This window comes from Pseudopodoces humilis, chromosome 1 (assembly GCF_049639895.1).
Source record: "Pseudopodoces humilis isolate 2021_Gansu_Grassland_sample_001 chromosome 1, ASM4963989v1, whole genome shotgun sequence".
Lineage (NCBI taxonomy): Eukaryota > Metazoa > Chordata > Aves > Passeriformes > Paridae > Pseudopodoces > Pseudopodoces humilis.
The window spans coordinates 103,945,988-103,970,963 of record NC_142200.1 but is presented as its reverse complement, the minus strand read 5'-3'; positions in this window follow the sequence as shown (position 1 = coordinate 103,970,963).

Sequence of the window (24,976 nt, the reverse complement as noted above, 5' to 3'; positions counted from 1 at the left end):
GGGAACTCTTAAATGCATCTAGTGATGAAAAATACATCTCTGAAGTATTTAATCATTATCTTTGGTAAGATTTGCTATTTCTACCTTTTTTTGTGCTATATACAAATAAAATGTGGTCATCCACAAGAGAAGCAAAGCCTACTTTTCTGCTAAGACAATCAGCTTAATGAATAATTAGTAGAAGAATATTAATAACATTAATGCTTAATGAGTTAAATCTTCTTTGCATCATATCCTCTAGTTTCCCCAGCTTGCTAAATAAAAGTTTATTGTCTTAAATTAAAGGACATTTCTGAAATGAAATATAATAAAACTGCAAAGAAGAAAAAGTTAATCAAGATAATTAAAATGAAAAATTGTTAGAATCATTCACTTTCACCAACATTTACAGTATAGTTGGACTAAGTTTCCAATTAAATGAGAAAGTCTGTGAAGTGCAGTTCAGCTGATTTGCATTTATGGAACTGGAAGAAAATATTACCTTATTAAAGTGAATTTCAGAGGAAATGTCATAGCACAGAGGTTGGCCTGACTTGACTTTCTAGTAGATTATGCAGTCCTTTATAAATTTGACTGCTTCACAGAGCCAGCTCCTCTGTGCCTCTAAATCAGCATGGTCTCTCTGAAGTTAATGAAGCCACATCAATTTATACCAGGTAAGCATTTGCCCACTAATACTTTGAGTGTATATATTGCTGCACAGAGCAAAATTCAGCTACATCTACCACTGTGTACACCCAAGAAGGAGGCCAGTGAAAGATGGTGTGATGCTGCTGTGCCCAAATAATCAATTTAACCAAATTCTGCTGCTTGGACAAGGCTGTAGCGCACCGTGTGCCTCTGAGGATGTATTCCTGCAGATGCATACATGAAAACAAGCTAGGTGATATTTGCTGGCCTTGAGTACCACTGCTCACAGTGCTGTACACAGCACTTGTTAAAACTACCAATTACTCCAGTTTGTGACAGACCTGAATCTGACCTCACATGCTCACAGCTGGGAAGGAGAAGGGGGTTTTGTTGCTACTGTGTAGTGTGATGCATGTTCTCCTTCATGGTGAGATATCTGTGCTTTTCTACCTGCACTCCCAACTGTGAGGTAGCAGAACTGTGTGTCTGCAGTAAAAACAGGGAAAACAAGCCCAGTTTCACTGTCAGGAAACAACAGCTTGTTATTGCTTTAAAAAAATGAGGTAGCCTATGGGTAACCCTGTATTACCCTTCTGCCTGTGTACATATTCCTGATGCAATATAGTTGAGGGTATTCAAGATAGTTAATTCTGATAAGGTTAACGCAAGACAAATCCCATATTTTGAACTCCTGAGGCAGGAGGAAAGATTTCAAGATTCAAATAATGTGTTTCATCTCACAGATGGAGCCAAGAAGAACTCTAACTATAGGTATCTGCTACAACATCACAACTACATTTAGATTATAAAAATGTAATACTTGACATCAGCAGAGTATTCACCCCGTCTCTTTAAAAAAACAGGATTCACTCTATTGAAGAAGCAAATGCTATTCCAATTATTTACACTTACATTCTCTACAAAAGAAAATGATCACTTCTGCCATCATTTTGCTGGGGAAACCACAGCTGATTTTGAGATGCATTCTGTGGTCCATGATTCAGCTGTCAAAGTTTTGTTACATCAGAGACAACAAACACCTGCTGGCAGAGATAACAAGTCAACCCAATAGAAGAGTCACTTCGGAGAGAGAAGACTTTTCCAGCCTTCCTTAATTCACTGCAGATACAGGCCTGAATTGGCCTTGCAAAACTGTCAGGAAAACTTAGCAGACCAAGCATAAAATTGATTCTACCACTCACTGTTGGTGATGATCCTTAATGGTGATGACAAGTAATGTTAATGACATTTGGTTAACCTGCCAAATTGATTGCTCAGACCAGATAAACAACAATAGTTTTGTGGAGTGGCTTCATCTGGCAAACCCAAATTACAGCCTCATCATAGCACCTTATCAATCAATGCAGTCACACTCATTAGGGCTGTTCAACCCAGTTTTTTTCTCAGCTGCCAGGGGTCAGAAGATAGCTAAATAGCCCAGAACACCCTCACTGTTAAACACATGTGCCACCAGGTCAAATGACCTTCTGGTCCTACTTGATTCTAAGTTCATTAACTTGGCTTCCTTTTATTTGTATTTTAAATCCTTTGAATTTATTGTTAACTATGGAATTATATATGTATTTGGAAAATTCATTTTACAAAAACTACATTTCTTTAATATTAGGTATGCAAAACCTAGAGTTGACTTCTCTGCTACTTGCCACAGGAGCTCTTTTAAATGCTTTGAGCAACCTTGTTAAGATTAAAGATGATATTCAGTGCTACCAAATGGATTATTTACAAATAACGTGCAGCAACTGTCACAACTGCCGTGCAGCAGTGCTGCAAGGGTGTGGAGAGGAGGAAAGATAAACAGAGAGAAGCAAGAAAAAGAGGCCAAGGAAGAGACAGCAACAGGCTTCCTGCCTGGGCTGGGAACACACATCTTGCCTTCTTGAGCATCTCAGTGTGTTACACAGGTTGCAGCTGACACAGAGAAATTGTTACGGGAAGAGATCAGTGCAGGACACTTTTGGAGCCGTACTGGATGTTGGTAGTGAGGTGCCTGGCAAAGCAGGGGAGGGAAGTGAGACAATCAGCCATGTGAGTCTGGAGGAGGTGTCACAGGCCTCAGCTTGGTGAGGACTTCCCACCTGGCCAACACAGGCTTGACACATCTGGGGATGGCAGAGATGCACAAGTCTCCAGATGGGTACCAATGGGTGCTTGAAGATGGAGGTCACAAGAAAGATTTGTCATCAGGGCTAGAGAAACTTTTTATCAAGTAGCAGATTTTTTAATCATGTAGGTTTTCACAGGTGGCCATTGAATCTGTGACTACAGTGCTTTGCCAGCATCTTTACATTTGCCCTTAGCATCTATCAAAGCTATATGAAGTGACTGGTACTAGCACTGCTAGAAAAAGAAAAAGCATCAAAAATCCCAAATTTCCCAAAGCTCCCAGCACCTGAGATACTCAAACTTGTTATTCTTGGAAAGCCAGCACCATCTCAAAATCAGTTGAAACCCAGAAAGCACAATGACAATTGCTGTTACTATAAATGTGTATGCGTACACTGAAATGAAATTATACCCACAGGGGTGGTTTTGAAGGAAGAGGATTCCTACAAGGGGGGGAAACAAAAACAAAAGAAGAAAAATAAGAGAATCCTGAATACACAGAAACAGATAGAGCTGGGAAAAAAATACCATGCTTTACCCAAGATGGAAGTCTCCTCTTTAAAATACAGTGCTTTCTCTAGTCTCAAAGGAGATGTTAGAAGAAAAGGCATCTTGAGACCCTTTGTAGCATCATTCTCTATAAAGCAAAGAGGCTTTCTCCAAAAATCCACATTATTTGAGTGTGTTCAGTCTGTGGAAGGTAATAGGCTTTCTTTGCATACAGGCTGATTATGCATGGTCTTGGAGAGTAGGAAGGCATAGAGACAAGCCAAGAGGACCAAGTTTAGCCTGTACTATTTAATCATGTAACCTCCCATTTGTGATCACCTGACAAGACAATGCTTCAACTATTTGATCATATCCAGTTATCCCTCTAGCTGTTGCTTTCAACTGGCTTCACACACCATTATGATTCTTTAAAACTTATAGCCCATTCCCATGCAGCCTGCTGTGAAATGGAGGAAGAGGGAGGAGGTATAAACATATTATCTCCTTGGCTTTTCTATGCTTCTCTAATCTGTGATGATTACAAAACATTACAGCAATCTCTAAAAAAGACTTACTACTGAAAGACCATCATGCTAAAATGGGTGCTATATTCACAGCTGTGAGCTCATGAAAGTCTTTTTTTTTAATCTCTTAAAGCATCAAGAAAACTGTACCATAGATCAGATTTAGTGAACTTCTAATTTTTACTGGAAATGGTTATTACATAGTTTAATCCTAAATGTAAGATTAAGGAAATCTGCAGTGAATTACTTAGTGTCAGGATTACATAAATCAGAGAAATACTGCAGCACTTTAATATCTGCACTTAGTTATGCTCTTGTTTTGTTCTTCTCTTACACAGACTTTGCTTTGGTTTCCCAGGCCATGGATCCAAATGTGCATGAACTACGCTGAATTCCCTTCTTCCAGAGACATCAGATGTTCATTGTCATTCCTATCCTTTTTCATCAATTCAGCATTATGTGTTTCATCTTTTTATTTTACTCTTGTAAGTACAATAGCAATGAAGGTAAAGTTTGAATTCAAGTAGGAAATTCTCTGTTTCAGCGTGATTCCTTTTAATGCACTCTGGTATGGACCTGTCTGTCAAGGAAAAGTTCTGTTGAAAGTGTGGTACTTCTGCTCATTTTCTGAGCACCATCTGTTGAGGTTGAGTTTTATCAGGACAAAGAAATAGACTTGATTTGATATCTACAAATGTAAGGAACGAGAAAGCAAGAAGAGGGGATTAATTGTATACACAAAGGAAATGCTATTAAGAGAATTTCTAGGGTGGGTATCAGAAATAGCTTCCTGTTGCAAAGACATGTGGATGTAAAATAGAGAGGTGGTTAAAAAAAAATCATGGTAGTGGAATGTCTAGATAGACACACATTAACCAACTCTGTTTTTAAAAGCCTTGCCTTTAAGGCATCAGGATAATAGTGCATTGATCATCAAGGTAGCTGGAGTGTTTGACATTCCTAGCCTCTCTTTAAAAGGGTCTGTACTCTGTTGCTACTAAAAGCAACAGAAAAACCTGCAGCCTCAGGGAGGCTGACTCTGGAAGGTAGGGGTAGTGGAGAGAAAACTTCCAGCTGCAAGATAATATTGACAATCACAAAGTCCAAGCCTTTGAAGCTCAATTCCAACCCCTCAGCTCTGCTGAAGCCACTGTTTATGGGGTCATGCTGGGAATCGGATGAGGAAATTCAACTGTTCTTGGAGAGGAATGAAAGAAATACTACAGCTTTTCTGAATCACTCTGTTTTTTTCTATTTGCAACAGGAGGGATAGACAACTGAAGGGCAAAAAATTGCAATAGCCAGGTGAAAAAAAGCTGCAGTGAAAGATGGAAACTGAAAGATATCACCAAAACTAGTCACATGGAAAGTAGTGAAAAACTGGGAGGAGAGGACAGACAAAAAAGGCATTTAGAGGGGGTGATATAGATGGGTTGATGGATGTTTGTAAAGACAAAGATTGAAAGATAACTGCAACGAAATCTGTTTAAAAAAGAAACTTTAGGAGACACTAGTGAGTGGATGTGAAAGACATGAATGGATAAAATGTCCATGGACCTAGAATAATGCTGGATAGAGCTGAAATGAAGCAGCAAAATTAAAATAAAAAGAGATCCTGGAAGTGGTTGGAGTAAATTATGTTATATATGTGCGTGCTGTTGCACTAGGACTTACCTTACATGTACCACTATTTATGAAAATGGAAGTGTTTAAAGTCCTTATTCTTCTAACTGTTCCCTCTTTCCTCCAAACTCCTCTTTCTCTTCTAATTTTCTCTTTTAGACTGTCTTTTCTTTGTTCTGCTCCAAGTTTTAGCATTTAATCCCACTTTTAGCACTAAACCCTCCTTATTTGATGCAGTCATCTGTGAAGTTCTGACTTGTGGCTTAAAAGTTTTAATACCCAGCTATTTTGTGAAATACCTATATATCCCAATATATCAAATATATCAATATTTCTAGGAAATTCTGCCAAGTCTGATGTTTGTGAATAGTTGCTGATGGAAAAAGTACTGGCTAGAACTCCCCCTGCATGTATTGGGTATCTATTACTCTCTGGTGGATTTCATCTTTAGGAAGGGCCATGGATAAATTATCGTAACTGTCCAGGCAAATGGAAAATTACATTGAAACAGCCATAATACATTGTGTTGGCTGGAGTGCTGCAGCCAGGAAATTTAATCAGTACATGGCCTCTTGCTCACCATGGAAATATCATTGTAAATGCAGTAGCAGAAACACCTAACAGGGTGGAATAGGCTCCCTGAGACAACTTGTTAAATAAGTTTGAATACTAATCTTCAGTCTAGAAGCATGTGCATCATCCAGACAATTAAAACAAAACCAAACCATTTATTCAGTTAAAGGTTGCATTACTTGTCTATCTCATGGAGGTTTCCTTATGCTGTAGTGCTCACAGGCTAAAATATGTAGAAAGATGCTTAAACTTCCTGAGGCAGCATTTAGCTCTTAAGTGTCAAAAAAACATAAAGGGATGTGTGGGGAAAACTCAGAAATCTGGCTATAACATGCTAATTACAGGTTGAAGAGAGGTTAGTGTTGGACTTTATATTTCATTCATAATTTAGTTTCCAGCTCTGTGCTCAGGAGTACATTGACTTGAATAAAAATAATTTACAGTGCCCTAAAGGACTACACAAGTTTAGGTGAGGCTGCCTGATACTTCCTCAGAGATAAGGAGTAGAAATAGCATGCAGGTACAATACTCCTGTAAGTTCAGGTGAGTTTGAAAGTGTTGAGAATTACCATGTGCATCTTGATAAGCTGAAAATTTGAAGGCAATCTTGATGCTGCAAATGCCAATTTCTGAGGAAAAGCTCTTTGCAGATCCACCTAGGAAGGTACAGACAGCTAAGAAACGGGCCACAACTTATCTCCCTTCCCTGGTACCTTTCTACAACATTTATTTTGGTTGTAGAAAGAAACCCATCACTTCAAAAACAGTAAAAACATCCAGAATTAAAAGATCACCCATGTAAAAATCCAACTTTATTACTATCATAGAGTCTAGGATCACAGGTAGGGATGCATTTATAGAAGCTTGACAGTTTGAGCCAGTCATTTACCTGGTTAACATTTTTAAATAAAAATTTCATAACGTTGAACAAGAACATTTACATGTCACCAAAGCAAACCTGCATTGGCTGATACTCCATGTGACGGCATGGCATACCTAAAATTAATACTATCCCTATATGACCTCATAACCTAGTAAATGCTGCTGATATAACCTCCCTTGCCCAAAATAATTTACTCATTCTGAAGTTTAATACCTATTGAGGTGGTTTTATCAACTGAAATTGCAGGAAAACATAATTAGCCAGGCTTTTCATGGCAGTTTTTTATTGCCTTTAGAGGCCATGCTTCATTCTTTTTATGACTACCAACACAACATATCTTACGTGACTGCCCTATTTGGTAATTGTCTGAGCAAATTGATTTCTTACTAGCAGTACTCCTCAAATGACATAGTTTTGAAGGACACTAAACAACAACAAAACAAATCAAGACAGTTATTACTCCAGCAGTGTAATTTATTTACTTTTCTCCCCACTTCCCCAGTAAAAATAACATTATTTTTGTTACAGACCAGTATGACTGCAGATAAGTGATTTTTATATGCTAATTGATCAATTCCATTTCTTCATACCAATGTAAATAAAGAATAAAAGCTTTTGATATAAATGCAGACCATGAAGAGAATATGGTTCACACTGTAAAAGAGGGCATACATAACAAAAGGTGCCAGATAACTGATGCTTATGTTCCAGTTTACTGAACAAGCAGAAAGCTGTTAGCATATTCCACAATAAACAGCAAGCAAAAGTACAAGGGCATCTGCAAGGGAAAACAAGGTCATTCTTGAGGTGAAAGAAGTTGGTTACTTCTCCTGTTTTCAGATATCTAGATAAGCCCCAATGATATTCAAACTGGTTAATTCAGTTGACTTCATGGTGCCTAAAACATATAACCTTGCACACTATCTCTAGTTTATGACTCCAAATATATCTGTGAAATATAGTGAAAAATTCCAAAAGCCATTTCTGAGAATGGCTGCATTTCCACACCACTGGGTTGACAGAAATACATTGGGAAGTCTGGACATGGTCTTAAATGTTTTATAATCTGTATTTTTTCTGAAAGAAATAGTTTCGAGGCAGTCATTCAGGGATTTCACAATGTACCATCATATGAGCCATATAAATCAAGTAAAGTTTAAGATCTAAACCCATGGAAATAAAATACAGTTTGAGTCATAAGAAGTGGCAGGACATCTTTCAAGTACTGATACATTGCGTCTCAATTGTACTGAGGGATGATAACACATAATGGTGCAGGAATAACATAATTCATTAGTGTCGATACACACTAGTAGGTAATGAAATTATTCAGAGCTGCACTGTCATTAATCTCTGCCAAGTGACACAAATGAAACCAAACATCTGAAGACAATATTGCAGAAAAACCTAAATGCAGAACATCCTGAAGAATATGATCTGCATGCAAAACACATTGTTGTTAGTCTCCTCAGTCAAGTAATACTGTCATTTTAATCATGGAATAGCATAGGTTTGTAAACCAGTTTTAGGAAGAAAAGGCTATAATCCCACTGGAGCTGCTATTTAACCTCTTTCCATTTGAATTCCTTGAGAGGCAGGAAGACACAAATGTGGTCAGATGAGCAGAGAGCAAGAGGCCACATTTCTCAGGTACACTGATAATTTGGTGCTGCAATGAGTCCTGGGTAAAATTCTGCTTAGGCAGTGTCTGCTGGTGGTGAGCACAGAATAAGAGCTGATAAATGGGGTAGATTTCACCACAGAAAGGTAGATCCATACAGAAACAGGTTCAGGTGTAAATGGGAAACTCAAAACAAGCTGGAAACTTGGAAGTGGCAAGCTGAGGTGGATCCATACTGATTTTCTGTGTGAAAGAGATAGCAGGGGAACAAAAAGGGCAGAAAAACAGCACAGAAAGCAAAAAAAACAAAAAACAACCCAAAACATAATAAGGTATCCAGAGAAAGAAAAGGGCAAACAGAACCTACATTCCAATTGTGCAGCACTGGGACCTGAAAGGGTGAATGGGCTTTTATTTCAACATGCCAAAATTTATTCTGCTAGCAGCAAAGGAGATTAGCAACACAAAAGATAAATGTTAGACTGTCATTAGACTTTTGGAACTCATTGCACACATTCCTGCTGTCATATTTCAGCATCCCATTAGAAATCACTGGTATTAAAGGCCATTTCAAAGCGGGACCTTCCTGAAAGTGTTTTAGAGCAGCGCTGATCTTTCATGATGACAGGGGAAAAACCTCAATTCGCTCAGGAGACTGCTCCTGCTTCAGCTTCTAAATTAATCTGGGACCAAATGCCCAGACAGACACACACTGCTAATGACAGAAGCCTTTTGCTTGTAAGAAGTAGCATTTTTTTCTAATTAAAAAGAAATCTTGCACACGATATAAGGGAGAGTCTGATTACCTGAGAGACTGGTTCAATAGCTAGAGTTGTTGTTGTAGCAGCCATGGGATTCCCAGAAGTGATGCTGCAAAGAACCCCAGTTCAGCATTGATTACTGTACACAGAAACACAGCATACTACCATTCATCCCAGAAAGTGGAGCCTTAGTCAAGGAAATCTCAGAAATATGACCGTCACTATTATTTTTAGTAAAAAGGGAAGTACTGAACCCTTACTATCTGGCTAACTTCAAAGAGAACATTTTGCTTTAATAGGAAAAAAATAAACACTTGCTGCATCTGGACAATCTATGAACTCAAACGTGATGGTACAAAATTTGGGTGTCTTACGCTTTTCTTCAGTGTTTTACATATTAATACAATAAGACCACCACTGCTTTGAAAATTAGAAGCTATCTTTGTCACAGAGTATGATCCAGTGGCTTAAAGTGTCAGACTGATTGGGTCTTCTGGGCCTCACCATCCAAATTCCTGACCCTTAGATGACTGTAGGTCTGTCTTGTGATGGTGTTTACCCCAGGCAGAGGGATGCATAGCAAAGAAACTTCTATGCATGTAAACCATGCTTGAAGCCACCTCTGAACCTCAGTATTCTTCTTTGAAGATGCAGAAATAAAGCAAGCATGGAGCCTGCCAGGCAAGAAACATTAGTCATTTATTTGAGTCCATAGTTGTTGTGTTCAAACATTAAAAATGCTTTATATATATATATATATATTTTTTTTTTTTGTAAGTGTGCTTCCAGTGGAAATATCCTTTAAAACTTTTGTTGTGATGGGGTAATCCCAGTTTCATCTTCTTGTAGTTTCCCAATGTGTGGAAGGGGAAAATATTAATAATAATAATCATCATAATCACTCTTCTGAATGTCTAGATTCCCACTACCATGAATGGAGACTAAGGGACTGATGAAAAGGTTGATTCAGAACTGGAGGCTGAAGTGTGTGACTTTGTCAGTTCTGTTGGAAGTTATCCCACCAAACCCCTTTATTCTATTTCCAAGAATACTGCTTACTCCCAGAAGTTTTATGTGCTTCTTTAGGAGCTGCTCTTGGTAGAGATTTCAACTCCAGCCTGTTCACAGAGCTAACACAAGCTCATGTACCGAGTTTTGCTTTGTCGGCAACCAAGGAGCCTTGCTTACAGTACACTCTCTACCACTGACTCTTCCTTCTTGGCAGCAAGAGACTGTTTCCATTATTACACCCACTTTAAACTTTTAAATCCATTCATTAGGGCATGATACAGTTTCTAGGCAAGTACAGCGGGCTCAGCCTTATGTGGAATTCTTCACTCTAGTATTTAACTACATAATCACTCTTGCTTAATAAAAACTGACATATTAAATTCTGTTTCTGCTGAAGTACACTACAGTGATTCTCCTGGAGATTATTTGATTGTAATGTCAATAAATCAGTCACAAGATTAGAAAAAACAAAACAACAAAAAATCCCCAATGAAACAATTAATGTGGTCAAGTGTAGGAATCCTAATATAGGGAGGAAAGAAGCACATCAAAAGGCCTGGAAGGTAAGGTGTTGAGCCTTGTTTAGTAGTGATTGCGTTGTTTACCCTCATTTGCTCACCAACACCAAAGCCTCTCCCCCTACCAATCAAGACACAAATACATGGGAAGACATATTCCCACTCTGGGAATAACTGCAAGATGCAAAACACCAAAGATTTTCAGCTGCTGTAAAATTGGAGATGACATGCACCACTTTGCAGACTATTACACCCAGGAAAGAGGCAGCCCTTTTTCCCCTGTGTTAGTGGCTTGCTGAGCTGCAGCTACTACATTGATGTATCAGGGTGAAGATGGATGAGATCCAGGCTTTGAAAGCAAGCAAAATGTGTGTGAAGGATGTTGCCCCTTTAATCAGCAAATGGTTAACTATCTGTCATTGCAGAGCAGAATAAAGTAATCAGACAACTCCAGTCTTTCTTCATAGTACAGAGCTACAAGAAGAGCTTGGACTTGAGGTCAGTATTGAGAGAAAGAATTCAGATTTTCCAAACTTGATCAGAACACTGATCATTTTTTTCTGGAGTGTAATGGGAAATCCTAAAATTGTAATAATAGTCTATGCAAAAGAAGCGTTGATAAGAGGACAAAGAAGAATTATGATCAGACCTCTGATCTTATATCTTCTAATGAGAAGATGAAGGGCACACATATGAGTAATCTACCTTTACCACAGGCTTCTCTGTAGCTTGAAGGAAAAACAAGGTCAAAATTTTAAGTCAAGGAAAATACTTTCACAGAACCCAATTGTTATTCAGTTTCTTTTCAAATGAAAAGCTGCAGCTTTTGATTTAGCAAAGATTAAGCATATTGTTTGTATAAATCCTTTTAATGCAGAGCTACTCAAAAAAAATTATTTGGCCCTGAGTACAGCCCAATTTCCATCCACCAAGATTGCAGCAGAGTGCTTAAAATATACACAAGGTCAAGCAGAAGATGGAAACTCAAAGATGTCAGTGAAAGGCTACACAAAGCCTTCCTTCACCACCCAGTGGCTTTTTGTAGTGGGCTACAGATATGAACCAGGCTCACCAAGCATTGCCAGTCACACTAAATCCCCTGCAAGGAAGGGAATCGACTCAGCTGCATTTTGTCTAGTCTAGAACATTACATCCTCTCACAGTTTTCCAGGTGAAAATGCCACTACAGTGCTTCTCCACTCTGAGCCTGAAGCTCACCTGGAACCAGCTTGCAGCATCTCATCCTGCCCTCATTCATGACATGATCTTGTTCCAATATTCGAGCTTCAAGGACACCAAGTCAAGAGGACAGCCACTCAAAACAGTTTTCCCACAGCAGCTACCCTGTTACCCTAAGCCAAGTGGGACAATTACCTGGGATTCTGCAGCAACTTTTCAGGAGCATCAGGAACTTGTGTTGTTCTATAGCAACATTTGCTATACTCAGGTTTGTACTTACTTGTCAAGAGAGTTTGCTTTGCAAACTTTGCTTTTGCTTAACAGTTATTTTCTTAGCACCCTCGAGTCTTCCTCTAGGAACAAACCTGCAGCAGCTGCAAAGTCCGGCTCACTCGTTTCTTTAGTGCTGTAGTTCTAGTTTCCATTTCCTGACAAATTCCAGTTGTGTAGTTTCTCCACCCAAACATATATAACCAGGTGTATCCACTGTCAACTGGCCTTTCTCAGCTAGAAGAATGTCTTCAAGCATCATCTTACTAACTTCATCTAATGGACTCCTGTAGGTATGGCCTTGACCTTCAGAGCTGAAACCTCATCATAAGAGTCAGCTCCTGAACAGGCTTTACAATATCTTATCCACCTATTGTCCCTTGCAGTAGACAACAAAATGATGTTTTTGACCAAGGGAAATAATAAAAAACCAAGCCATTTCTCCCAGATATCCATTTAATCATGGACTACCTAACAGCATGTGGACAAGCCACCCAGAGCACTGCAGGACAGCTTCTGTACATGTACAAAAACAGCAGTCATCCTGCTTTGCAGTATTTGTTGACAGCTGGCTACTTCTCTTATGTGATCATGATTAACATATTCCCCAGTACTGTCTGTCAATTTGTCCTTCTGCTGGGTACCTTGATGCAGCGGTAGACTCACTGCAGCATCCATTAGATTTACAGAGTGGAGCTAAGGTTCCTCCGCCTTAGCTCAGAATCCCTCCTGCAATGCCTGGCTGTTGGCTGTTTAGAGCTTGTTTGTGGGGAAATATTGCCAGGACAACAGGAGCCTAAGACATACAGACCGCAAGAAACCACACAGATTGAGACGGTCTCGCTCGATCAGTACCCTTTGTGCAGTCATCCTAAAGGAAAACAGCCAGTTCAGCAATCTGTGCTGACAGATAGTAACTAAGTTTTACAACTTTACACCAAACTTTCAGGGAAATGACTTCTGGTACGACCCCAAATTTCAGTGATCATATTTCTTCAGGTTCAACATTTGCCTAGAAATTTATTCCTCTGATAGTGTTGGAACTACTTTTACAGATACGTCCATGACAGGTCACAAAAGCTCTCCAGACCCTCTTAAAAGCCTGACTGCTGCTTTGCAGACAGGCATATGCATCTCAGAATTACAGCAGACTATTTCTGTACCCTAGACAAGTATCAAGTCTGTTAGGGGCATACTCGTGCCAGTTTTGGTTTCAAATCCATCCCTTTTGGTACAAGGGCAGCAGTCTCTGAACTGCTTTCCATTGCATGAGCAAGCCCTGAAGAAATTTGTCCTCAGGACTTTTTCCCAGTAACAGACAGTATTTTAATGACAAAGCCTGAATAATTTAATGACAATATTTTTATTTAATGCCAATGACAATATTTTAATGACTAAGCCTGGCAAAACAAGGATGGAAATAATTATGCAGATAAGCCAACACTTTTTCTGAAGAAATTTAATGTGCAAGAAGAGATTGAGACAGTGAAGTATCAGGCTGGTTATAACCCAGTAATTGAGGCTTTACACTGTCAGTCCAGGCCCTTTCCCGTATGACAGAAATGAGCTGGCAGTTTCTATGACTGGGCTGCAATAGCATGCTCTGGATCTATAGCTGGTTTTCAGTGAGACTTCCAGTAAGAGGGACAGCAGCACAGACAGAGCTGCATTTCATATATAAATAACATCAAGCAAAAGATTTGCCTGCCTGAAACTCCTTGCGGAGAAAGCCTAAGAGCTTCTGTCAAACCTGATAAGTCTCTAAATTTTCCTCAGGAAGAATTAGTATAATTATTTAACTACATTCTTAAGTATGACATCAAGGAACATGGAAAAGCCTGATCAGATAATAAAGTACCTGTGAGGAGGACAAGGAAAATCTCAAGGCACCTTTTTCCCGTTTTGTATTAAAAAGAGCCTAGATAATTCTTTAGAAGAGAAAAATCTCTTTCTTGCCTAGATCTGCTAATCTACATGTGCTCTTAGCCCACAGGAGAAGCGAGGTAATATGGCTCAACTATACACTCTTCCTTTGTAAGTTAGGCAGTAGTAAAATACCTCACATTTTCTGGTGACCAGGAGTGAATGTACAGAGAGTTGCAGCCCAGTTATAACTCAGGCTGTATACACCAAATATTTCGTTAGAGCCCAGATGTCATCTGATATCTTGAAGTGCTATGGACAATGCCCAAGAGCACTGAAAGTCTCTTGTCATAAAGGGTGGCTCCTTTCCTTAGAACTCATCCTATCTCCAGGTGGGTAAATTTAAATTAAAAAAATCCCAAGAAACCACAAAACAAACAGACAAACAGAAACCAAACCAAAAAAACCCCAACTTCCTGCCTTCAGGAATAGATTTGGTAGCTTGCTCAGCATTATAATCATTACCTAAATCCTTTGCAAGCAGAAAATTTAATTCTCAAGCCAGTTATGCTGAAACCATCAGTAATATTGGCCAACATGTGTATCATCATAAGCTAGCTTAAACTATAGCTGTGACACTTGGAAAGATAAGCAGGTAGTACTCCTTACATTTGGATTTGCACAAAGGAATGTTAATATATTTCCAAACCTGTGAAGAAAAAAAAAGTAGACAGAGTACCATGATTTTTCACTGGTTTTAAGGAAAAAACAAAAATAGGAGCCTTTCCTCAACATTTTTCCTTCCTTTGTGTCCTGTAAGATTTCTTTTTTTTTTTTCAGGCATCAGATTTAGTTCTAAACTACCCCTAATTTTCTTTATATAAGTGTGAAATTAGTATTTCTATCTTATGAACACTCAAGATAAGCATATTATAACAATTCATCATGCTGTAGTGTATGTTCCATAAATTCCAGGAAATACCATCATCTTAAATGCATCTTTCATTCAAGATCCCAGCTCATTTCCAACATAGGGGAAGAAAAAAAATGAAATCATAAGAACTAATAATCAAAGACACTTTTATGAGTCTCAGTGCTCCTGACTCTCCAAGATCTGAAACAACAATAGAAACTCACTTAGAGAATAATGATGTTCTCAATATTTTTTTCCTGTGGCTGCCATTTATATAGTCCTAAGGGTGCTGTCTGAGAAAATAACAAGAGCTACTACAGAACAGCTTGTTGTCAGCACTGAACATCAGCCTAAGTGAAATAGAGATCAACATGAAGTGCACTTTAAAAAGTTTATCTTCAGACCTCAGGTATATGCCTAATGGCAGAAATTCTTCAAACAGCTGGAGACATCCCATCCTTCCTGCTCCCACACCACCCCCTGCTTTCTGCAAACTGAATTGAGGCATCAACATTTTAAGCAGGTGCTGCATCTGAACCATTAACACTTTCTTTACCTCTTTCTTTCTGATATATGGAAGATACAGAATTATTTTTACAGATACCATGGCTAGGAGAATAAGCGGGTAGTGGACATCTCTACCAAGAGACATCCAAGGTGAATGAGAGATTTTTTTTTCTCATGTCAGATAAGTCAGACAGTTTCACGTTGTGTCTACTGAGTAGGAAGTTGTTTTGTTGGGCATGTCATTAAATGATTATCCTGTAGCTTCTTTTATTTAGATAAAGCAGTTAAGTTTAGGCATGTAGCAAACTTGCACCACTGCACAACTGATATCTGGGAGGAGAAACACCAGCTGAATGCTGCCATTGACCTGTTAACCACACATAGTTCACAGCTATTATCACTATTATTTTGGGATGAGCTAACTGCAGCTTTCCAGAATCCTGAAGTGAGCCTACAAGAAAGGGAGAGAGACTTCCTACAATACCATGTCATTACAGCACAAGCAGGAATGGGTTCAAACTGATAGAAGGATTAGGTTAGATGTTGGGAAGAAATTCTTTACTCTAAGGGTGGTAAGGCACTGGAACAGGCTGTCCAGGGAATTGTGGATGCCCCATCCCTGGAAATGTTCAAGGCCAGGCTGGATGAGGCTTTGAGCAACCTGGCCTAGTGGAAGGTGCCCCTGCTCACGGCAGAGGTGTTGGACCTAGATGATCTTTAAGCCCCTTCCAACCCAAACCATTCTATGATTCCATTATTATTTTACACATGGCGTGCTTGTTTTCTTCCGTGTTCAACAAATTATGCATTTCCCTGCAATGAGTATAACTCATCGGGTTTCAGACTTATGGCTTTATGGACAGTACATGGGAGAAGCTGCTTACTACCACCAGGGGTCTATTTTAGAGAACAAGCTGTTCTGCTATTCAGGAAGTGAGGTAAAAACAAAGAAGTCATTCCACTGAATCCCACCCCACAGCCCTCTCTGCACAGAGGCAATAAATTGCTGCACATGCCATAGTCATTCTGATACTGCTCTGGCTTAATCACTTGGGCACTCTCTGACATTCTACATTAACCTTCAGGGGTCAGTACATTTAATGAGTTGGATAAACTGTTTCATCAATTTGCTTTCAATTGATGAAAATACAAGAATAATCCTTGTGAATTCATGAGTCCTTCTGTGTTCCTCTTTATAAGCTGTAAAATAGATAATTTATGATGCACTTAGAAGTTAAAGAACTGTTCATATACTGGATTGCTAAAGTACTGAGAAGGGAGGTGGATAAGCATGGAGGAGTGGAGGTGAGTTTATGGACATGAACGATGCAGCATTTTCCAGGTTGCCTTTTATAGTCTGTTAAAACACTGCCATAAGTCAGGCACCAACACTTTTTTACATGCGAAGCTCCCCATCAAAAGGCAATAAATCCAAGCAAAGTCATACACACCAACATTTGGATACTGGATTCAAACCCCTTGTAGTAAAACCATTCCTAGTCAGTGTGAGCTTCCAGGCTTCACCATGGACCACATCCCTCATCAACGCCCCTCCTGCAGCCCACTGCTCTGCCCTCCCTGTCTCCTTGCTCCAGGAGGTAGGCTAATTCCCTGCACGACTCTGTGTCAAACTCCCATGTAGCCATCCTGTACCACATAGCACTTACAATAAGCCTGAGACAGAAATGGTGCAGTCAGGGTGTAGAGAGAACACAGTTTCTGACAATTAGTCATGTTAAAAGGGTCACAGCTGGACATGGCATTTTCAGGCAGTGCATTTTTCACAAAGAAAAAAAGAGAATAAAACGGCATCGTCTCTGAGGAGCAATACAGGTAACTCCAACTGGCTTGTCTCCAGGGGAAACAATACCTCCCTTGACTGCAATATTTACTCCTATAATTTGTGATTTAACTTTTCATCATTGAAGTGCTAGACACTTTCGTAGAGTTATAAACAATTTTGCTTGCATCTCATCTCTTCAGTTCTGTCTTAAATTGTAATTCTTTCCAGTTAAATAGAACATCACTTTGAAGTGTATTATTTGTGTGCCAAATGTAATCACAGGCATCAGATCAAATAAAACCTTAAAGATATATATAAATATATATATACATATATTTATACATACATATATATATATATATATATATATAAATCAACTTCTCTGCCATTTCCACTTGACCAGAGCTAGTCTACATTGCCCTTTCTCCAGTACTCCATTATGATGAAATTGAGAAGTTTCCAGGCAATCCTTCTCCATCATTAGCAGTACAGTAAATTAAGATAAAACTATCACAGAAAATTCTGATTTGGAAAGGACCCACAAGGATCATCAAAATCCAATCCCTCGCCCTGCACAGGACACCCCAAGAGTCACACCATGTGCCTGAGAGCATTGTCCAAACATTTCTTGAACTCTGTCAGGCTTGGAGATGTGACCACTTCCTTAGGGAGCCTGTTCCAGTGCCCAACCACCCTCTGGGTGAAGGAACTTTTTTAATATCCAACCTAAATATCTCCTGACACAATTTTAGGTCATTCCCTGAGGTCTGTCTTTCCTCCAGGTCTGCAGTGCTTGTCTGTCTCAAGAAGATCAAATAAATTTGAGTACTTCCAGTACATGCATTTCATGTTTGTCTTAAATTGGAATGAAAAATTCATGTATAACAATGGAACCCTGGAGCTCACTTGAAGTATACTATGAATATGACCTAAGATACTCCTAAAGAATTTTCCCATGCAGAATTTGTCACCTCAAACCTGTGGGCTACTGTGGTATCCCATCTTACGAGGGGAACATAGAGCATGCGCTGGTCTCATTTATCTGTATAAAACAGTATTTACTGCCAAGTTACTGCCTAGCCAGTCACTGGGCTGCATTAACACTCAGTAAAGAGTTTTATTTATTGCCTGACCAGAAGATGGCCCTATACAGCCATGTCTGGAGGACAACAGCATTTGCAAAATTAAGCAGGGACAAGAAGTACACTTGGGGACAAAAAGTGCAAGAAACAAGAAGTTCCCTCACTTCCCTCCTCCTGATGCCTTAATTAAATATTGCTTTCATGAATTACAAACTCTGAAAGCTGAAGGCCTCTCCAAGGAGAAAACAACAGAGGCTTCTCCCCAAACATGGTCATTGAAAACATTATTTAAAACAATATTTGAAGTTTTGCAAGCAATATGGATCTAACCAGAGAGATGCTTGAAACTAAAGATAATTTGCAGAACTGTTTTGCTATCAAGCCTGCCTTTTTATCATTGGTCTCTGCCTGCAGACTAAGTTTTGTCAATTTTGCCTTAGAGTAAATTAAATTTGTTCTTCTCTGGAACTATGATGTTGATCCATTAATGTGTTGTTACGAAAGAGCTGGTACCAACCGGAGGACCCGGAGGGAGGTCCCTGCTCGCAGGAAGGGCAGTCCCTACAGAGGCCGAAGTCACCATTCACACATTTCATAAGCATCAAGAACATGCCATGGGCCTCTTTCACTGACCAGTTGCTGAGCAGTTTGTGCACTGAGATGTTTGAAAATTGGTATGGGACAATGTTGTTAGACAGGCCATTACTGACAGCAGCAGGTTATCATTGGAGTCCTTTAAGCAACTCCTTGGAATTGAGGACCCTTTGAAAATCCTGGCTTCAGAAGCCAACTCAGCAAAGACAGGGAGCTCTAAGAGAAGCACATCTGCATTAAGATTTGGGTAGATTATTTTTTCCTGAAAGCATGTCAGTTACCACTACACACATGAAAAGTATTTGGGTGGAGTAAAGCTCTAAGCTGGGGCACAGGTGCTACACAACACCTAGATGGACTGATTCCCTAATTCAGTGCAACCTTGGGACAGCTTCTTCTTTTTGTCTTTCTTATACAGCCACAGGCCAAACAGAAGCTTTCTTCTCCCCAGCACATTTCTATTTCAGATTAATGCTTTACATCTTTGGCTTTTTTTCCTCACCTGCTTCCTGGAAGAAGAGAACAGGAAGAAGCATTGTACTCTCATGGGTCTCAAAACAAAGGACAACCCATACACAAACACATACACCATGTTCCATATAGGTTGAAACAAGCCATTTAACCAACAAGTTTTATGTGCTTTTCCAAAATGTGGTCATCATTAAGGTGTTCACTAACAGTTTATTGGGATGGGGACAGAAGGGCTTATATTGTGGAAACACTGATGCCTGTATTGTTTTATTAACATAGTTTATTAACAGTGATGAAACAACCATTAACAATGGGTTTCTAAACTTTACCTTTTCTAGTCTACATGAATGCATCACATTTTCTCATTTCTTATAGAGTGTAAAGGGTACTTTTCAGACTTAAAGGCAATATTGCTCTTAACAAGCAGAAGAGAGGAGGCAAGAGAGTTCACATATTTCTTAAAAGATCATAACAAGAAGGAATAAAAAAATCCTTCAGCTCCACTAAATACACAGCACACTAAAAAACTAGCTAAGTTGGAAATGTCTGCCAATTACATAGCCAAATTAAATACATAGATAATTGGTACAAGATAATTGGTGCTAAGTTAAACTCCCATCTAAAGGATTGTGAAATCACAGATGGGAGAAGTGAAATGAGGAGGAGCTGTAAAGTTAGCCCTGATTACACCTTGTTTGACTTGACCATTTGAACAGCTAATCCTTTGCTAACATACCTGTTCTCAGAAATATGAACTCATTTTTATAAGTCTGAATCAGTTTTTGTCTAATGTCATATGCAGGATGGTTTTGATTTGATCTCAGGTTTGGGAGGTGGTGGCAGGTTGTTTTACTGTGCTTCAGAATAATGAATCTTTAATCACATTGATGGGGGAAAGTTAATAGAAAAATTAATGAAAACACAACATCAGTGTCTGTAATGTGTAATGAATAATAATAAAGAGAACAACAGATGCAGTCTGCTTGATGGCCCAATTTAAAATACTTCATGCCCAATTACAGACATACTCATTTTCTATAAGGCAGACAGTTGGATAAGAAATAGACTATAATTTTCTGCTTTATGACTGCTGTATAGAATACCTAAGGTCATAACATGGATGATTCATAGAATACAACATTTCTTATAGGTCAGACGTGTGACAGGGAGCTCCAGTTCTCAACAGGCATGCAAAGGTACAACCAGGAGAACTCCAGGGTAGCCTTATGAAAGAGAAACAGCAAAAGTGAATTTACTTTTCTAAAAATCATCAAAGTCAGAAGACTTTGCCCTTGAACTGTGTCACCCAGATACAGATTTCCTGGCTAAGAAAGAAGGTTGGGATACAATCATGTCCTGCACAGCTACAAACTCCACATTTACCACTCTTTCTTCCCACCCATGTCAACTATATCTGTCCCTGCTTCACCCTCACTGCTCTGCTTGCACAAGAAAAACTTATTGCTATAGAAGAGCCAGCACAATGCCCTTCATTTTGGTGACATCCTCTCTTTGATGTCCTAGATAGCTGTTCCTCTCACCTAGGCAGAAATGCAGGTCTCCTTTACTCAAAGAACTCCAGGATCTACATTTTGTCTCTCCTTCACACTTAAATTCAGAAAAAAACACGCCCCAAAAGAGGTCTACACCAGTAGCAAAATCAAAAAATAATAAAACAAGTAATGACCAAAAAACCCCAACCACCTTGTCATAAAACTGTTCAGTTCAAAATAGTTAAGTACAACATTGTGATTTCAACTTCCTCAATCATAAACTGCAGTTTGAAAGTTTCAGGCCACAATGTATCTGAAGACAAAATTCTGAGTGTGTTCCTTACTCCTGTTTTTGAAGGGCGCTGTTGAGGCTTTGGAAAGATGATTGTGGTGTTTGTTTTGGGGGTTTTATTGATCCAGCTCAAACTGGGGCTTAGTTCAACCTCTGATTAATCGGTATTTTTGAATGAGAGAGAGTCTGTTGGGAAATTTCTGGCTGGATACACTTCCTAAAGTTATTTCAGTTGGAAAAGGCCTTTAAGGTCATCAGGTTCAACAATTAATCTAGCACTGCCAAGTCCACCACCAAACCACATCCCAAAGTGCCACATCTGTGCATCTTTTTCTTGAGGCCTTTTCAAAGCTGAAGTTCAATATTACTTTATAAAGTGGTTTATGACAGGCCAAGTGCTTTAAAACAAGTCAAAAAAATGGCAAAGATCCTACATACTAGTTTCATCCAGTATAAACTTGTATAAAGATGACTTCAGATTGCTCCCGGTATGTACTCCCCCTGCCTGTTGCAAGCACAGGGTCAAAACACCTCAGAGAAACAATTGCTAGACTTACTAAACCCATCTGGATAGCACTGAAGTGCAAGGTCACTGTTTTAACAGAATCTTGTTTAGTGATTCTCTCTCTTATTGATTTGGGTAGAACATAAGAGCTAGGAGTCAAGTTAAAAAAAAAAAAAAGGCAATATGAATTTAAACTAAAGAACTTTTGCTTGCTACCCAGGGTAAAAATACAGTGAGGTCTGAAATAACCCATTTTATCAGCTGTTGCCTTAATTGGTCTGTATGTGTAAAGTTACTAACCATCCTTCTAGTTATTTTATCTAAATTAAATATTCTGTATTATTGGGAGGATAATCTTCTGATTCATGAACTTGTAAACAGACACTTTTAAAAGGACCTAGTTAGAAATGGGGTTTCATATCTTTTTACTAAGTGTCCTACAGACAAAGAAGATAATGTTAATAAAGTCGCAAAATGATACATTACCAAAAATAGGAACATATCGAGAATCGTATCATATTATCACACCTAGAACAAAGATCTTACTGACAGTTAAACAATAATCTGCAGAGACAAAAGAAGAAAATAGGCTGTAGTGAATCAGAGAAAAGTCAGTCCAGCACTTAGTTCTCTCTGACTGAGCCCAAAAAGTAACATTTTAGGAAGAGTCTAAGACAGGGAAAACATATCCTGTTCCTTCCCTATGATACTATTCAAGCCTCTCAGGATCTAAGGCTCACAGGATTTTTCAAGCCAGAGACGATGCCTTTGACAAAATATTATCAAATTTTTCTTCCAGAGTTTTGCCTACAAATTGGGACATCCACGGGGAGCATATGGCAAAGAATCCCAGAGTTTCAAGTAATATGATTTGAGAAAAAAAAAATTAAAAATAGAAATCTTTCTGGACCAAACCAGAAATAAACCAAGGAAGGAACCTTTGTCATAGACAGGAAGCTGTTTACTGCCAACCTCCCACTACATGATAGAGCTATAGAATTTTCTGCTATGTAAAGAAATTTCTAATTGCAATATTAGAAAGAGAAGACAATATTAACAAAACCATTGCCAAAATACTTCCTATTTATGGGCACTTGATACCTTTTACTGGTACTTGCCTGTGAGACACTGTGAAACAAGCCAGACTTGCATAATTAATCCATAGATACATGGCAACAGAACATGCCATCCCATGCCACAACAACACATGTGCAAGAAATGAGTGAATATAGATTTGCAGTCTCAATCCTGTAACCCATCATCAATTCTAATGCACACAGGAAGTAGCCAGCTCTCTCAAGCAATATTATTTCTTCTGCTCCTGGGTGAGATGTCACCTCTTAGCTTTGCACTGCTTGACAACAGAAGCTTGTGTCCATCAGAAAAAGCTGAGATTCTCCAACAGCAAAGGCAGGAGATAGCAGGGCATAGGTGACAGGATGGCAGCTGGCATGCCAAAGAGCACAATTGTTATGAAATCTTTATCAGCAACAGAAGTGAGGTGGTTGATGAAGAACATCCTAATTTCAGGTGGAAGCAAACACTTATATCGGGAGCAACACACAAAATAGAAATGAGAGGAACACATGACAGAAAACAAACCCACAAGATTTATTTGATCTAGATAATCTTTTCAACGTTCTATCAGAGAGTCATGGGCAGGTTGTACAACTGGCATACAGCCACTGTGGCCTTCACTAAGCCATCTTGTGCAACAGGGTGAAACTACAACAACCAGGAGTTTCCTACACTTAAAAGAAAGTACTGCTGCTTTCCCATGCTGTTATTGTAAGCAATACTTCACTAAGCTAACATTACATTTAAATGATCTTGTTGAAGAAACAACGTGAAAGAGGTATTAATAATTTTTGTGTTGCCAAGCCCCTCGAAGCTGCAGCACATTTACCCTCTGTTCAGATATCATCAACCTTCTGCAATGGGTTCCTCTGCCAAGCAGCTGGACTGGGGCAATATAAAGGAGAACAAGCAGGTAGGGTGCATATGAGACAAGAACCTCAGTTTGTCACAGCTCAAGGCCTTAGGAGAGGGCTGATCCGAGAATCAGACTACACAGCAGTAAGGTTAGAACCTCTGTATTGAGGTGTCATAAAAGTATAATTAGAGGACTGGGGACCTGGGAGAAAAAAGTAGGGGCACAACTTTGGGGAGATGCATAGAGGAGCTCTGCAAAATGCAGGAATTTTGTACACTACTGCTCACACTTTGGTCTTCCCAACACACATGTTACGCCCTTCAAAGCATTTCACAATATTTATGACCTGATTTATGCATTTCCCCTGTTCATTACAGTAGGAAATGCACATCTCTGTTTACCAACATGGAAACCAATCCAAAACAATCACCACTTCTCAGATACCAGAGCCACATAATGAAGTAACAACTAGAATTAGTACTCACCAGTATTGACTCCCAGCACTCTTCTCTACCCACCATTTTTTTTTTCATTCCCAAAAAAGGAATACAACCCATCAGGAAGATCAATTATACTCAGCTGATCCAGCATTACCACCAATGACTGTTTGTAATTCACAGCTGTTTTTTAACAAAGCCAAGACTTAAAGGGTATCATGCCACAGCCTCCCTGAATTAATAGCAAAACTCTTATGGATTTTTGAGGAATATAGATTTTTTTTTTTGTTTATTAGGGTTTATCTGTACATCTGATCAAAATTCTAGTTAATTACCAAAAGCATGACAATAGAATAAGATGTTTGCCATCTCTTATTTTGGAGCATTCCTGTGAGCTGGACTGACAGTGTGTAGGCACACTGACACATTTGTTGCCATCTAAATCTTTGTTCTCTTCCTTAGAACCCTGTAGAAGTTTGTGGAACAGAAACCATTCAGAAAACAACAGGGTGCTGCACAGAGGTCAGCTTTCAGCTTGGGAAAGGGGTCTTGACCTGTGGAAATGTCTAAGAAAGTGAATTTGGATGAACAAAACCACATGAATAGGTACAGGCTCCTGACCCTTTTTCAAGCCTCAAACCTCAAACTTTTCAGCTCAGTTACATAAAATGGTGTCCCCTAAGTAACTGGAACACTAGCTATGAAAGAAAAACTAATCTGGATCAATCCCTGTTGCTACAGGGGCCCCACCATGTGTATATAATGCCAGCCCAAATCTCTCTGTGCTACAGTCACCTCAGAAAATCTTGCCAGATGTTTGGAGAACAGGAGGTCTCAAAGCCCTTGATGGGCATGGCTCCAAATCATGCACAGAGGGACAGGGGGACAATATTTCTA